The 13,512-nt window shown below is 44.7% G+C and overlaps 1 long non-coding RNA gene and 1 other non-coding gene across 2 annotated transcripts; one reads left to right on the top strand and one right to left on the bottom strand.

Annotated features, from left to right (window-relative positions):
* Positions 1-3,702: 3,702 nt before the first annotated feature.
* Positions 3,703-12,662, bottom strand: LOC119524060. Its single transcript, XR_005214759.1, has 3 exons — positions 11,983-12,662; positions 11,096-11,149; positions 3,703-4,140 (listed from the first exon to the last, which is right to left on the bottom strand). It is a non-coding gene; the product is annotated as an uncharacterized LOC119524060 (long non-coding RNA).
* A 518-nt stretch (positions 12,663-13,180) lies between these two features.
* Positions 13,181-13,253, top strand: TRNAV-UAC. Its single transcript has one exon. It is a non-coding gene; the product is annotated as a tRNA-Val (tRNA).
* The last annotated feature ends 259 nt before the right edge of the window (positions 13,254-13,512 follow it).

The following is a 13,512-nucleotide window of genomic DNA, read 5'->3' as shown; positions in this document are numbered from 1 at the left end:
ATCCTAATACCCCTCTATCCCTAAGGAATTTGGGGTCCCTACATTCTCTGCCAAAGAAGTAAAAGAGTTGAAACAGTTAGGAGCAACCTTAAATGATCAGGGGAAATGGTTTCTCCCAGATGGCAGACAAATGTTAAATAAACAAATAATGAGGGAGATATTAGCAGTCCTACACCAGGGGAGTCATTGGGGGGTACAAGCCATGTGTGATGTAGTACTTAGACAATTTGGATGTGTAGGCCTTTATACAGTTGCTAAACAAATCTGTGAGCGGTGCATAATTTGTCAAAAAATTAATAAAAAGGTTTTAAGAAAACAGGTACAAGGGGGAAGAGAGCCGGGCCTGAGACCATTCCAGAGCATTCAAGTTGATTATACTGAAATGCCACCAATCGGTCGTTTAAAATATATTTTGGTAATTGTCGACCACCTCACTGGATGGGTGGAAGCCTACCCTCTATCCTCAGCTACAGCATTGGGAACTTCTAAAGTTATCCTTGAACAAATCATTCCCCGTTATGGGTTAGTGGAAAATATAGACTCTGATAATGGCAGTCACTTTACCTCCTGTGTGTTGCAGAATGTCATGAGAAGCCTGGGTGTCACTTGGGACTTCCACACTCCCTGGCATCCACCATCCTCTGGGAGAGTGGAAAGAATGAATCAAACCATAAAGAAACATCTTTCTAAATTAGTTTTGGAAACAAAGTTACCTTGGATCAAGTGCTTACCTATAGCTCTACTAAGAATCAGGACTGCCCCTAGAAAAGAACTGGGAATTTCCCCTTATGAAATGCTTTTTGGTTTGCCTTTCCCCAGGTGGACTGGAGAGCTCCCCTCCCTAGACACAAAAGATCTTTTTCTTAAGAATTATATACTGGCCTTGTCTTCTACTTTATCATCTCTCAGGCACTGTGGACTGCTGGCTCAGACCCCGCCTCTTGAATTTGCTGCCCATCGACATCAGCCTGGCAGCTGGGTTCTGATCCGGTCGTGGAAAGAATCCAAACTTCAACCGATCTGGGAAGGACCCTATCAGGTCTTGCTGACAACTGAGACGGCAGTCCGAACGGCAGAAAGAGGCTGGACTCATTACACACGAGTGAAGGGACCGGTGCCTGAACCAGACGATAAGTATCCAGCAACTCAACCTGAATCCTGGAAAGTGACTCCTACCTCAGATCCCCTAAGGATCACTTTAAATAGGCAACAGTTGAAAGAACATACTAGGAGGGAGGAAGGGCTGAATTAAACCCTATGTTTGCATTGTGCTCTGTGTATAGCTTAATGATGAAATTGCTTATACTGATCATAATGTTCTATATTCAAAGAGTAACAGGTTCTGCTAAGCTGGTTATAAGTGTAGTCAAAGGCTTAAAGTCTCAAACTGTACAATTTGATGTTTGTCAAGTAATGAGCTGTAAAAATCTAAAACGTCAGCAACAACTGAGTGAGGAATATAAGCATTTATGTAAGCAGACTGTTCAAATAGAAAGCAAGATTGTTGGGGGGGCGAACATTTGAGAGTATAACTTATGAGACACCTAACCCCTGTTATTCTTGGGACACTGCTTGGTGGACCACACAGTATGAGGGATGGGTCTTACCCAGGTTGGAGGAAAAACCATTAAGGGAAACTTGGCTGGAATTTAACTCTCCAGTTCAAATTGACCCCAAGGTCATTAGAACACTTAAGACCAAAGACTTAAAGCAAACCACAGAAATAGAGACAGGTTATGGAAATACAAATGCCTGGGTAGAATCGGGCAAACATACCATCCAGAGTCTAAACAGAAGTGACTGTTATGCTTGTACAACCAAACAACCCACTGTTCAGATTATGCCCTTCCCCTTGGGGATGAAAAAGCATGAAAGGGAGTTTAAATGTATAACACTCCTCTTTCAAAATGCTACTCCTGGTGAAAGTTGTAGTACGTTGTCCTCCCTTTTCCCTCCAGTCCAGAAGGGAAGTGTCAAAGCCATACCAGCGTCTCACCTCGGTCCCGGAAACCACTCTGCCTGTCTCTCCAGATGGGAAGAAGGGCTCCAGGATCTTGGTACCATGGCTCTGTGTACACAGGTGTGGAATGTGAGCAAGGATAGTACTGGCAACTTCTCCAGCCTAACTATACCCCGAGCAGACCTCTGGTGGTACTGTGGGAAGGGCATCCTCTGGCCAACACTACCTGAAAGGTGGGGAGGAACCTGTGCTCTGGTTCAATTGGCTATCTCATTTACCCTGGCATTTGAAAGTAATAAAAAAGTACCAACCCAAGGCAAAGGAGAAAAGAAAAATGTACAAAGTGTACCTAGTTCCTTCAATAAAAAAATGTTTGTAGATAGTATAGGGGTTCCCCAGAAAGTTCCTAATGAGTTTAAAGCTAAAAATCAAGTAGCTGCAGAATTTAAATCGTCCTTATTCTGGTGGGTCACCATCAATAAAAATGTCAATCATCAGCTAAAATTTATCAACTATACCAGGGATGTCATTAAAGAAATAGCAGAACAGTTAGATGCCACTAGCCGAATGGCATGGGAAAACAGAATGGCCCTAGACATGATGCTAGCTGAAAAAGGAGGCATCTGTGCTATAGTTGGGGGAAATTGTCGCACATTCATCCCCTATAATACCGCGCCTAATGGAACTATCACCAAAGCCCTACAAGGCTTAACAGCCTTATTTCAGAAACTAGAAAAGAATTCTAGCATTAACAACCCACTCATAGAATGGTTGGAAAATTGGTTCGAGAAATGGAAAGGAATTGCAACATCTATTTTAATTTTCCTTATCATTCCAGCCAAAATGTTTATAACAGCTGGGTGCTACATAATCCTGTGTGCTCAAAGGCTAGTTCAAAAACCCATCAAAACCACTAGAATCAAAAATAAGAAAGATCCGTATGATGAGGAATGTGAAAAAGCCCTTAGCAAATTTGAGAATCTAAAATGTGAAAACTAAAAGTGTTTAAAAAAGAAAGAGGAGGGAATCTGTAAGAAAGGAATAAGTTTCGTTTTCACATAGAGACAGCATGGAATAAGGGAAATGGAGGCAAAACCAGTTTAAACAAGCCCCAGACAAAGAGAAGAGAGAATCTGCCTGATGTAAAGAGACATGAGGTAGTATCAGAGGCGGGAACTCACAGCAAAAAATAAAAATTTGGGGGGGCATTGGCTAATCAGTTCAAAATCTCAATAATGAGCTAGTTGGCTCTCTGGGATTGGCTGTACAAATTAAAATCTCAAAAGATGAATTAGTTAGTGTTCTCGGATAGGCTGTAACCTCTGTAGTACCCAGTCAATGGGGAAACAGGGGAGGGACTTGCGAATTAGGAGTAGGGGATTTAAACATCGCCATTCTCTTCCTCTGGCGCGCCAGCCTCCCGCGTGTTTGGCTGGACGCCCCATCTTGCAAGATTGTAAATAAATTCTTTTCTCCTCCAGAACCGAGAGAGCGTTTATTCCCTTACAGGCACCGCTTTATTTCCGACAGTCATGTGACACAGTTTTAGCTAAGGAGAAATCTATATCTAAGCAGAAATCTACTGGATGAGGCTTCAAGGAAAGTTATTGTTTTCCTGATACAAAGGAACAGAGTCAGCTGCCCTTCCCCCGTTCTGCCTGGAAGCAGGACACAATGGCTGGAGGAGGAGCAGCCATCTTGTGAACTTTAGGAAGAGAGCCTGGAGCTGAGAATGGTGATGCAGAAAGATTGAGTTGGGAGCCTGAGACCTGGATGGCAATGTGAAGCTGCCCACTTCCTGGCTTCCTATCATGTGAACACATCCTCTTTTCCTGGCAAAAGGGGATGTTCAGGGGTAGGCACATAGCTAAAGGCAGCCGATAGGAGTGAATCTCAGGACTTTGGAAAAGAGCACAAGGTAACGCATAGGCTCACTTTTCTCCCCCAAGTGTGATGCTCTGAGCAAAGCTGTCACCATGAGGAGAGCCAGTCCAGGGGTGAAACTGATACATGGAGAAGGGCAGACTAAGAGAAGGGCAGGGAAATGGAGTTGGAACCCTGAGTAGATCATAAATCTCAAATCTTACCTTTGGGATTTTCAAACCAGATTCAATTTGAAACTGGTTTTGCTAAATCAGATGGGGTTGGATCATCTGTCACGTGCAAGCACAAGATTCCTTCTGTCAGATGCAGAAAAGAATAATTTTAACTTAAGGACTGCACACCTAGAGGGGAGAGAGTTTTCCAAACTTTGGTATGGTCTAATAAAATTTATGTGATCAATTGTAATTTTTACCCAAATCACCCTCCCCCCTCCAAACAAAACAGCAATAAAATCCATAATCAATTTGCAATTGTTTCAATTCATTCAAACGCCTAAAAGACAAAAAGAGAAACCGGCCAGTGGAAAGTGTTTTGTTTTTGTTTTGTTATAAAGATGTCCGGGAGAACAACTTTAAGAATAGATGTGCATCTGGGTTTTAGAAGGAACATTGGCCCTAGACCAATGACTATTGTTGAAATAATATTCCACAGACAGTTGTCATGGCAGCCTGATCATTTTACACAAAATAGAGCCCACTGCATTTTAACGGGATTTAAGAGAGGAAAGCAGCTAGCCGGCAGACAGCTTCTGAGTTAAAAAGCCTAATAATTGGTACAAAGCCTTGGATTATACCCTAATTGTATCAAAAGGATCACAAATTCTTCAAATCACTAACAAAAACACATAATATGATTTTTCTTTAACTGCACCACTCTTGAAAGCTTCCCATCAGGCTATGGGGAACCATTTGCAGTTGAATCTACTTGGAAATTGAAAGAAGACATTATGTGTTGTGGAAGTAGAGGGAGCGGCCAAATTCATTTCTGCCACCAATTAGCATTGGTTGGATGCTGCTTTGAGACATTTCCTCTTCAGTGGGGAGTAGACAGATTGTTCTGTGCTCAGTTATACAGCCCCAGGGGAGTGACTTTAGAAACAAGGGTCATCTCAAGACACATAAATAAGGGAGGGGGAGAAAAAGTATCTTGAGCTGATCCATTTTTTTTCTCTAGAATGGCTATCTCTATAAAATCTGATCTCGTTGAATGTGATTATGGATGATTTCGGAGATTATAGATGGCTGGTCTTCAGAGGAATTCCACATGAAGACTTTTTTACTATCAGACAGGCTTTTGCCTATCACCCTGTCACACCTCTCCTACCTGTCTTCTCTTTTGAGTGTCTCCTTTAAAAGAAAGGAGACAGGGCCCTAATTAAAATCCAATAACATCCTAAGTTAGGAAAATCACAACAAGCCATTATCATCCATTAACATGTTGGAAGAAATTGATCCTTTGGGGGATAACTAATGTTCTATAAACTCCTTGAGATGGGACCATGTCGTATACTTTTTTTTTTTAACTCCCCACACTGCCCAACACTGCACTTCTAGACATCTTGCAGGCATGTGATAATAAACAACTCAAATCAAGGAACTGGAACACAGGGCAGTCCTTCAGCAGCTGGTAGGTGTAATGGCATAAAAGAAATCATATTTAGTGCCTCATCATCCTACCTGGCTTAGTCCTAAAGTTTCACTTTTGAGTGAACATCCTGGCTAGCCCTGCCCTGGGTTTAACCACAACTAGCAAGGCCTGTACCTCTATATGGCTTGGATGGTAAAAGCCACCCTTAGGTTCTCCAAATGGCCCTTGCCGGGCTTCTTCTCCCAACAGCCCCTTGCTGCTTCTGCCCTTTCATGCCACATAATTTACCAGCAGGGGAGGTATTTCCATATGGCTTGGCTGTTAAGAAGCTGTCCTCAGCTTCTCCAAACGGCCCTTGCCCATTTTGCTTTTCATGCTGCATTGTTGGAACTTCCAATTTCCAGTATCCACAGGAAAGCCCTACCCTTCCCCTCTGGGGCAAGAGCCTGGGACCTACAAATGCTTCTTCCCCCCATCTCCTCCTCCATGGACCCTGGCAGGAGGAGCCTAGGTTAGATAAGCCCAGCAGGCCCCTCACTCTCCCCTCTCCCCCTCCAGGGTCTTTGATCTAACAAAGCTGTCTTTCACGCATCCTTTCATGCTGACTGGCTATCTAAGTTTGCACCTCATCACCCAAAGAACTTTTATAAAACACCCAAAACAAAAGACTAAAGGCATTAAAGGCATTGTCAAAATAGTATAGAAAACAGCTAAGGGTGAGCAATGGGGAAATGTTTAATCATTAGGGATTGAATTTTCTTCATGTGATTGAAACTCCCACTGAACAGTGGCATTAAAAACTAGTGGTTTTACTTTTCATATTTAATGAGGAATCTGGAAGTAGGAAATCCAGAGGTGGGACCCAAGCACCTTCCTTCTTTCAGCTGAGCCACATGGCTTTCTTCTTCATACTTGTCAATTCATTGCCACAAAATAGCTGCTCTACCTCCAGCATCACATCTGCATTCCAGACAGAAGTGATAAAGGGCCAAATAGGGCATTTCAGCTGAGTCTACCGCCTTTTAAAGAAACTCTTTTGGAAGCCCACCTACTTACATATATCTTATTAGCCAGAATTGTGTCACATAGATAGATTCTTCTAGCTCTAAGGGATCCTGGGAAATCCAGCTGTTTCAGTTGAGCACATTGCCAAGTTCAAGTATCGTATAAGTACAGGCACATGTACTGTAGAGGTTAAACACACAGCCTATGGAGCAAGAAGACTTGGATTTGAAACCCTGCTCCATTATTTACTAACTGTGTGGCTTGGTTAATTACCTAATTATGCTCTGTGTCTGTTTTCTCATCTGGAAAATAAGCATAACCGTACCTTTCTCATAGGGTTTTTGTGAAAATTAAGTGAGTCAATATGTGTAAAGACTTTAGAATAGTCCCTAACATATAACAAGCACTATATAAATGTTCGTTCTTCTTATTTTTATTAAGGAAAAGATGATGAAAGGATAGTGGAGAAGTAACTAGCACATCGGCCGCAAATGTGTTGACCACTGTGTAATTTCGCCTGCCCCAGTTCCTGTGCTACATGTGAGCAAGTGCTGGGCTGTGTTTGAGAGTCACTGGCTCCTCAGGAGACATGGAGGCCAAAACCCTACCCTACCCGAAATGGCTATTCCCATGACCACCAGCCTCTGTCCCCATTTACTGGGAACTGAGGGCAACCAAAAACTTTCAAGTGTCCAAGCCAGGGCTCCACTGTCAGTCATTGTGCTGATGCATACACATTTTAGACGTGTATCGTTAGGACTCCTTCTGTTGCAAGTGTCAGTAAACCCAATTACAGCTGGCTTAAGCAAAATGGGAATGTATTCCTCAAATACCTAAAGAGCCAATCAGCAGATTTAAGGCATGACTTGCCTGGGGACTTAAATGATCTCACCCAGTTTCTCTATTTCTCAGTTCTAATTCCTCAGTGTTGTCTCCATTTTCGGGCTTCCAGAAGGTTAGTAGATGTCTTTCATGCTTTGTTAGTAGATATCACAAACTAACTTCTGAACATCCTCCTTATGTTTTGGTAGTTCCCCACATTTTATTCCCTCTTCCCCAAAGGAGAAACAAGAAATTTGCTTTTCCAGCCTCTTTTGTAGCGAGAACACTAGGCTCTGCCAGAGACTTCAATGCAGAAGAAGGCAACACAAGGGAGGGGAAGGATTACAAAAGCCATTTTCTGACTAGTGGCCGAGGTGTCCAGTTTTGAGAGACAGCACTGGTAGATTCTGGGCTCCATCGTTAGCTCGAGTACTTAAATCTGAACTCAGAGGAGGCAGCAGTGGGTGCCTTTGGTGCAGTATCACCGTGTGACTTGGATCTGGAGTCACCAAGGCCTTCTCAGAGATTCTGCAAACTACCTAATTCCCTATAATAAACTCATTTTTCTTCTTAAACCAGCAGGAGTGATGAAGCAGCTTAGGTGATCTTATACTTTGATAACAAACAACCCCACATCTTAGTGGCTTACAAGAAAAAAGATTTATTTTCCATGTCCATCACAGGTTAACTGCAGTTCTGTAACATCCTTCCCTCCAAGACTCAGGCTGACCTCTCCCTGGGGCATGCTGTTCTCATAGCAAAGGGAACAAACAGAAATAGTGAACCACGGCTGGCTCTTCAAGCTTTTGCTTAGAAGTGATACACATTATTTTTTTTTTTTAAATTAGAGAAGTTGTAGGTTTACAGAAAAATCATGCAGAAAATACAGAGTTCCCATATTACTGCCCCCTCTCCATTATTAATTAGTGTGGTACCTTCGTTACAACTGATGAAAGAGTATTATTATAGTTGTACTATTAACTATAGTCCATAATTTACATTAGGGTTCAAGGTTTGTGTTGTACAGTCCTATGTTGTTGTTTTTTAAATGTTGATGCTAGTAACATATATACAACCTAAAATTTCCCCCGTTTAACCACATTCAAATATATATTTCAGTGGTGTTAATTTCATCCACAATATCGTGCTACCATCACCACCATCCATTACCAAAACTTTTCTATCACCCCAAACAGAAATTTAATACACATCGCTTCTGCCCATATTTAACGGGCCAAAGCAAGTCACTTCCTCAAGCCTATGAATGGGGCAAGGATGTAAAAATCCTACACAGGGAAAAGCGGTTTTGCTGTATGAAACTAAGAGCCTTGTCTGATACAACACAATAGTAAGATGGCAGCAGAACTTCCAGTCTCTGTATTATCTCGTGTTCAAGTCCAAGATGAACAAGGAAATTCTCTCCCCAGGAAATCAAGCAGAAGCCCCAGAATTAGCTCTGATTGGAACTGATTGACCTTGCTTGAGTCATCCCCAATGCTGAACAAATTCATTCAAGACATATTTATTCAGCACTGTTTGTGTTCTTTGGAATATAGCAGTGAATGAAACAAAATCCATGCCCTCATGGAATTTTCATTCTAGTCAGGGACAGTGGGAGACAGACAATGAACAAAATAAATATCTAGAAATGCAGATGACAATAAGTGCTACAGAGAAAAATATTGAGTTTCCAGGGTGAAGGGGAAGGGTTACTAGCAATGTTAAAGGAGGCAAGTGGGGCTGGAATAGAGTAAAAGAAAAGGCAAAGAAATAGGATGCATAATCAGAGAGGGAAGGGGGCAGGTGAGTGTGTGTCAGATCATGTAAGGCCTTGTAGGTCACTATAAGGCTTTGGCTTTCATTTTAGTTAAAATGGGGAGCCAGGGAGCAGAGGAGTAACCAGATCTAGCTTAGGTTTTAAAAGGATCATTCAGGCAATGATGTGTAGACTGGCCCATAGAGAAAAATGGGCAGAAGCTGGGAGGCCAGGATAAGAAGCTATTGGCAATAATCCAGGCAAAAAGTGATGGCAGCTTTGATTAGGGTGGCAGCAGAGGAGATGGTGGGAAGCAGTCTGATTCTGATAGATCTTGGAGGTAGAGCCAATAGGATTTGCTAGTGAGATTAGATTTGGGGTATGAGAAAAAGAGAAGAATCAAGTATGATTCTAAAGTTTGGGAACTAAACAACTGGAAAGATTAAGTTGTCATTATCTGAGACAAAGAAGACTGATTGAGGAGCAGATATAGGGGGTGAAGATCAGGAGTTTAGAAATATAGACATAATAGGTTTGAGACGCCTATTAGACATCTAAAGGGACATTGAAGAGGCAGGATTGGAGATTGGGAGAAAAATCTGGACTTGAGATACGAATTTGGAAGTCATTTAGGTTATAGAAGGTATTTAAAGTCATTTGACTGAATGAGGTCACCAGGGCAGTGTGAATCAAAAGAGAAGTCCAAGGGCCGAGCCCTGTGGAACACCTGTGTTTAGAAGTCAGAGAGATGACCACCCAGCAAAGGTGACTGAGAAGTTGTAACCAGTGAGGTAGGAAACAAAAATCAGGAGGACGGTATCTTAGAAGCCAAGAGGAGAAAGTGGTTCGAGAAGGAGGGAGTGATCAACTGTTTCAAATGCTGCTGACAGATCCAAGAAGATGAGGAGTGAGGTCGAGTCTATTCAGCAATGTGGAGGTCACTGGCGACCTTGATCAAAGGAGCTTGGATGGAGTGGTGGAACAAGAGCTGACGGGAGGAGGAGACTGGAGAGCACACCTATAGACAAATCCTTCTAAAAGTCTTGCTATGAAGGAGAGCAGAGAAATGGAAGTAGAGGGGGAAATGGGATTAAATTTTAATTTTTTAATGATGAGAGAAATAACAACATGCTGATTGGAATGATCCAGTAGAGAGGGGAAAAATAATGATGTGGGAGAAAGAAGGGAGAATTGCTGGAGTGATTTCCTTGAGTAGGAGAGAAGACTCCATTAGCCCAAGTGGAGGGGCTGGGCTGAGGTAGGAATGCCGACCATCCATCCAGAGCAGGGTTTCTCAGCCTTCAGCACTACTGACATTTGTGGCAGGGTAATTGTTTTGTTGTGGGGGGCTGTCCTGTGCCTTACAGGATGTTTAGCAGCACCCCTGGGCCTTGCCCACAAGATGCCAGTAGCAGCACACCCCCCCTTCCGGTTGTGACAACAAAAAATGTCTCCACACATGGCCAAATAGCCCTCAGGATGCTCCCACTCCCCATACACACATCCAAAGGACACTGAAGGACAGAATACAACAGTTTCTAAATGATATAAAGTAAATCAGTTTTCCTAAGCTCATGCTGTTTGAAGTTATGGTTTCTCTGATTCAGACAAGCCAAACACTGGGGAAACAATGCTTAACATCACGACATCAGAGGACTCAACAAGTTTGAGAGTGACTTCAAGTCTTTGTTTGTTTGTTTATGCATATATTTTTCCTATAGCTGTTCAGACACTTATGGGCATACCTGGGGCCTCACAAATCTGATTGAACAGTCTGAAGTGCCAGAAAAACTATGGCCATCTGAAGCATTTTCCTGGCTCTGATGGTTTAAAAGGTGAAAGTCATTTATAGCCTTTTCCAGCAGGCTCCTACGTCCTACTTTTGATGATTTCACTTAAAAATCACAAAAGATAAACATAAAAAATAAAAGGTATCCATTTCCTTACTGGCATGCATACAAAATATTACAACAGACCAAAGCCACTATAATGGGAACAATGGGTAGCCTTTATGGACTTCCGGCCGCCCACAATCACTTAGGGATCAGAAGACTGAGGAGGAGCCCAGCCCTGCCACTCACCAGCTGGATGGTCGCTGCCAAGGCATTCAAACTCTTCGGCTTCAACTTCTTCAGCTGCAAAATGGAGACAATAATTCCTACCATAGCTACCTCTTAGGGCTGTTGTGCAGGAACATCTGTGAAAATTCTTTGTAAACCACCTTGAGAGGCAGGGAGAGGAACAAAAGCCTTGTCAGAGTGGAGAAAAGGAACAAAAGGTTTTCACTAAAGGCAGAAACCTGTGTTGCATGCATCAGATGTGCACCAACTTCTTTTCTACATGGAATGAAAGCATGGGAATTTGTCCAAAGCTTGCACTTGGCTACCCCACCCTTACAATAAGGGCAGAGAGCTGGAGGGAGAGCAAAGCATTCCCCAGAAACACAAACCAGAACAACTGTTGAGTGTGATTTTAGGCCCAGTTCTTGGCAGCCTGGTTTTGGACTGACAGGGATTTCAAACAGGTGGGATATCCCTATTTTGGGGCTTGCTGGGAGTCATTACAGCTCATTGTCTAGCAGGAAATATGGAGCTCTTCCGAATTCATCCTCTGGCTGTTGGCTGTCCACTCTCATAGTTCACAATCTAAGCATTGAGTGCTCAAAAGGCCTCTCGAAATGCATGAACAAAAAGGCAGACTGGAAGGGGGCCTGATGATGAATATTACAGGGAGCGAACTGAGGACATTGGAAACCTGGTACTAGAAAACTCAAGCACTAGCTGCAGGGCTGCCTTATTTCTGTGGAAAAAATCAGGTGACAGATGACAGCCTCCATTTTCCCACCTGGAAAATGGGGATAATGTTTTTTAGGCCCAGAGGTGAAAGAGGTGTCCAGCCCAAGCCCCGCATCTCACAAACGTAGACACGGAGGCCTGGGAGGTGAACTGACTAGCTCAAGAGCACATACCTAGTGAGTAGCCAAGGCGGGACAAGACTCCAGCTCCTGACCCCCATATTAGTGCTCCTTCCACCCCGTTTCTTCCAGGGGCCTTCCCAGGAAGACAGGAGTTGGCTGAGAGGTCGCTTCTTTCACACAATCCCTATCATCCCTCCTTCAACCTTCCAGTCTCAGGCGGAAGATGCCAGGGAAAAGGGTAGCTGCAGCCTGTGGGTCATGTACAACTGGGCCTTTAAGGTGCCCCCAAATGGGTTTCAGTGGATTTTCAAGCTTTAGGATGGTATGCAATGTTGAAGATACATCCAGAGACAACGGGGAGGGCAAATGACCTGGCCACGCAAACCAAGAAGCAAGGCCACACGGGAGCCCTTTGTAAGGGAGGGGCCCGCCCAGCACCTTCTCGGGACCACACTCCTGGAAGCACAGCGCCGGCCCCTGCTGGGCTGAGAAGGGCCACGTGCGGGGCTTAATGCGCAGCTGTCACCGTCTGGAAATTCTGAATTTCAGAACAAAGGGCCCTGCGTTTTCCTATTGCACTGAGCCCTCAAATTACGTGGTCGGCCCTGCCCAGCAGGCCATCTCAAGCACCTGTAACCCTAAAGGGCCCGCTGACGTAGGCCAAGCAAACCAAGCGAAATAGCTGGGTCATCAGGCCGTCTGCGGCCTGGGAAGGGGGAGAATGAAGAGGCCGCGGATAAGACTGACCAACGGCCTTTCAAGCCCTAGCCAAATAAACGCCAATATTAACAAGAGCCTCCCGCCTACCCCCCAACCCCGCGCTGCCTGACTCTTCGGCTCCAAGTGGCGTTCCTGTCCTCCCTGCTCCGGACGCGGCCGGAACGGCGACGGCCTGACTTCTGACGAGGGCAGGTCACTCGGGCCGCCGAGGCTCAGTGTGCCCGTGGGGAAAATGGGGAGAGCGCGGGCCCCTCTCGAGCTGAGGGAAGTGGCCACAAAGTGCCAGGCCCCCGGAAGGCCCTTCTTCCGCCGCCACCTCGGCTGAGAGAAAATTTGGGGCGGGTTGGGGGGGCGGCACCGTCGGCCACGAGGTCAGCCGGTCACCGTCGCCGCGAACACCGCGCCTAGAGGCGGGGCGGGGCGCACCAATGGAGAGGTGGAGCTACGGCGCAGGGGCGGGGTTACGGCGGAAGGGCACGGTCTGATGCATGACCATGAATAAAATAATCTCGCCCTTGCACTCCGAGCTGGTTCTATAGTGTAGTGGTTATCACGTCTGCTTTACACGCAGAAGGTCCTGGGTTCGAGCCCCAGTAAAACCATGACGAAGACGACTGTTTTTTTCATCCCTTGAGCATCCTCGGGGCAAAAAACGTAAAGCCAAGAAAAAGGTGGTTTTCTTTCTCCCTTGCTTTTCTGTTTTTTGGCACGTTTTCATCGTAGACGCGAGATGAAAGAAAACCACTCCCCGCATCCTGAAGGCCGTGGCCGCCATTGCCCGACCAAAAAAATAGCCGAGGGTGGGGACCATGCCGAGTCGCAGTCTCGAGGGCGTCCCCGCCCGGTCTGGGCCTGCGCCCC

This window comes from Choloepus didactylus, chromosome Y (assembly GCF_015220235.1).
Source record: "Choloepus didactylus isolate mChoDid1 chromosome Y, mChoDid1.pri, whole genome shotgun sequence".
In the NCBI taxonomy this organism is placed as follows: Eukaryota; Metazoa; Chordata; class Mammalia; order Pilosa; family Megalonychidae; genus Choloepus; species Choloepus didactylus.
The sequence above is the reverse complement of the archived record's forward strand: the minus strand, read 5'-3'. Positions and strand labels throughout refer to the sequence as shown.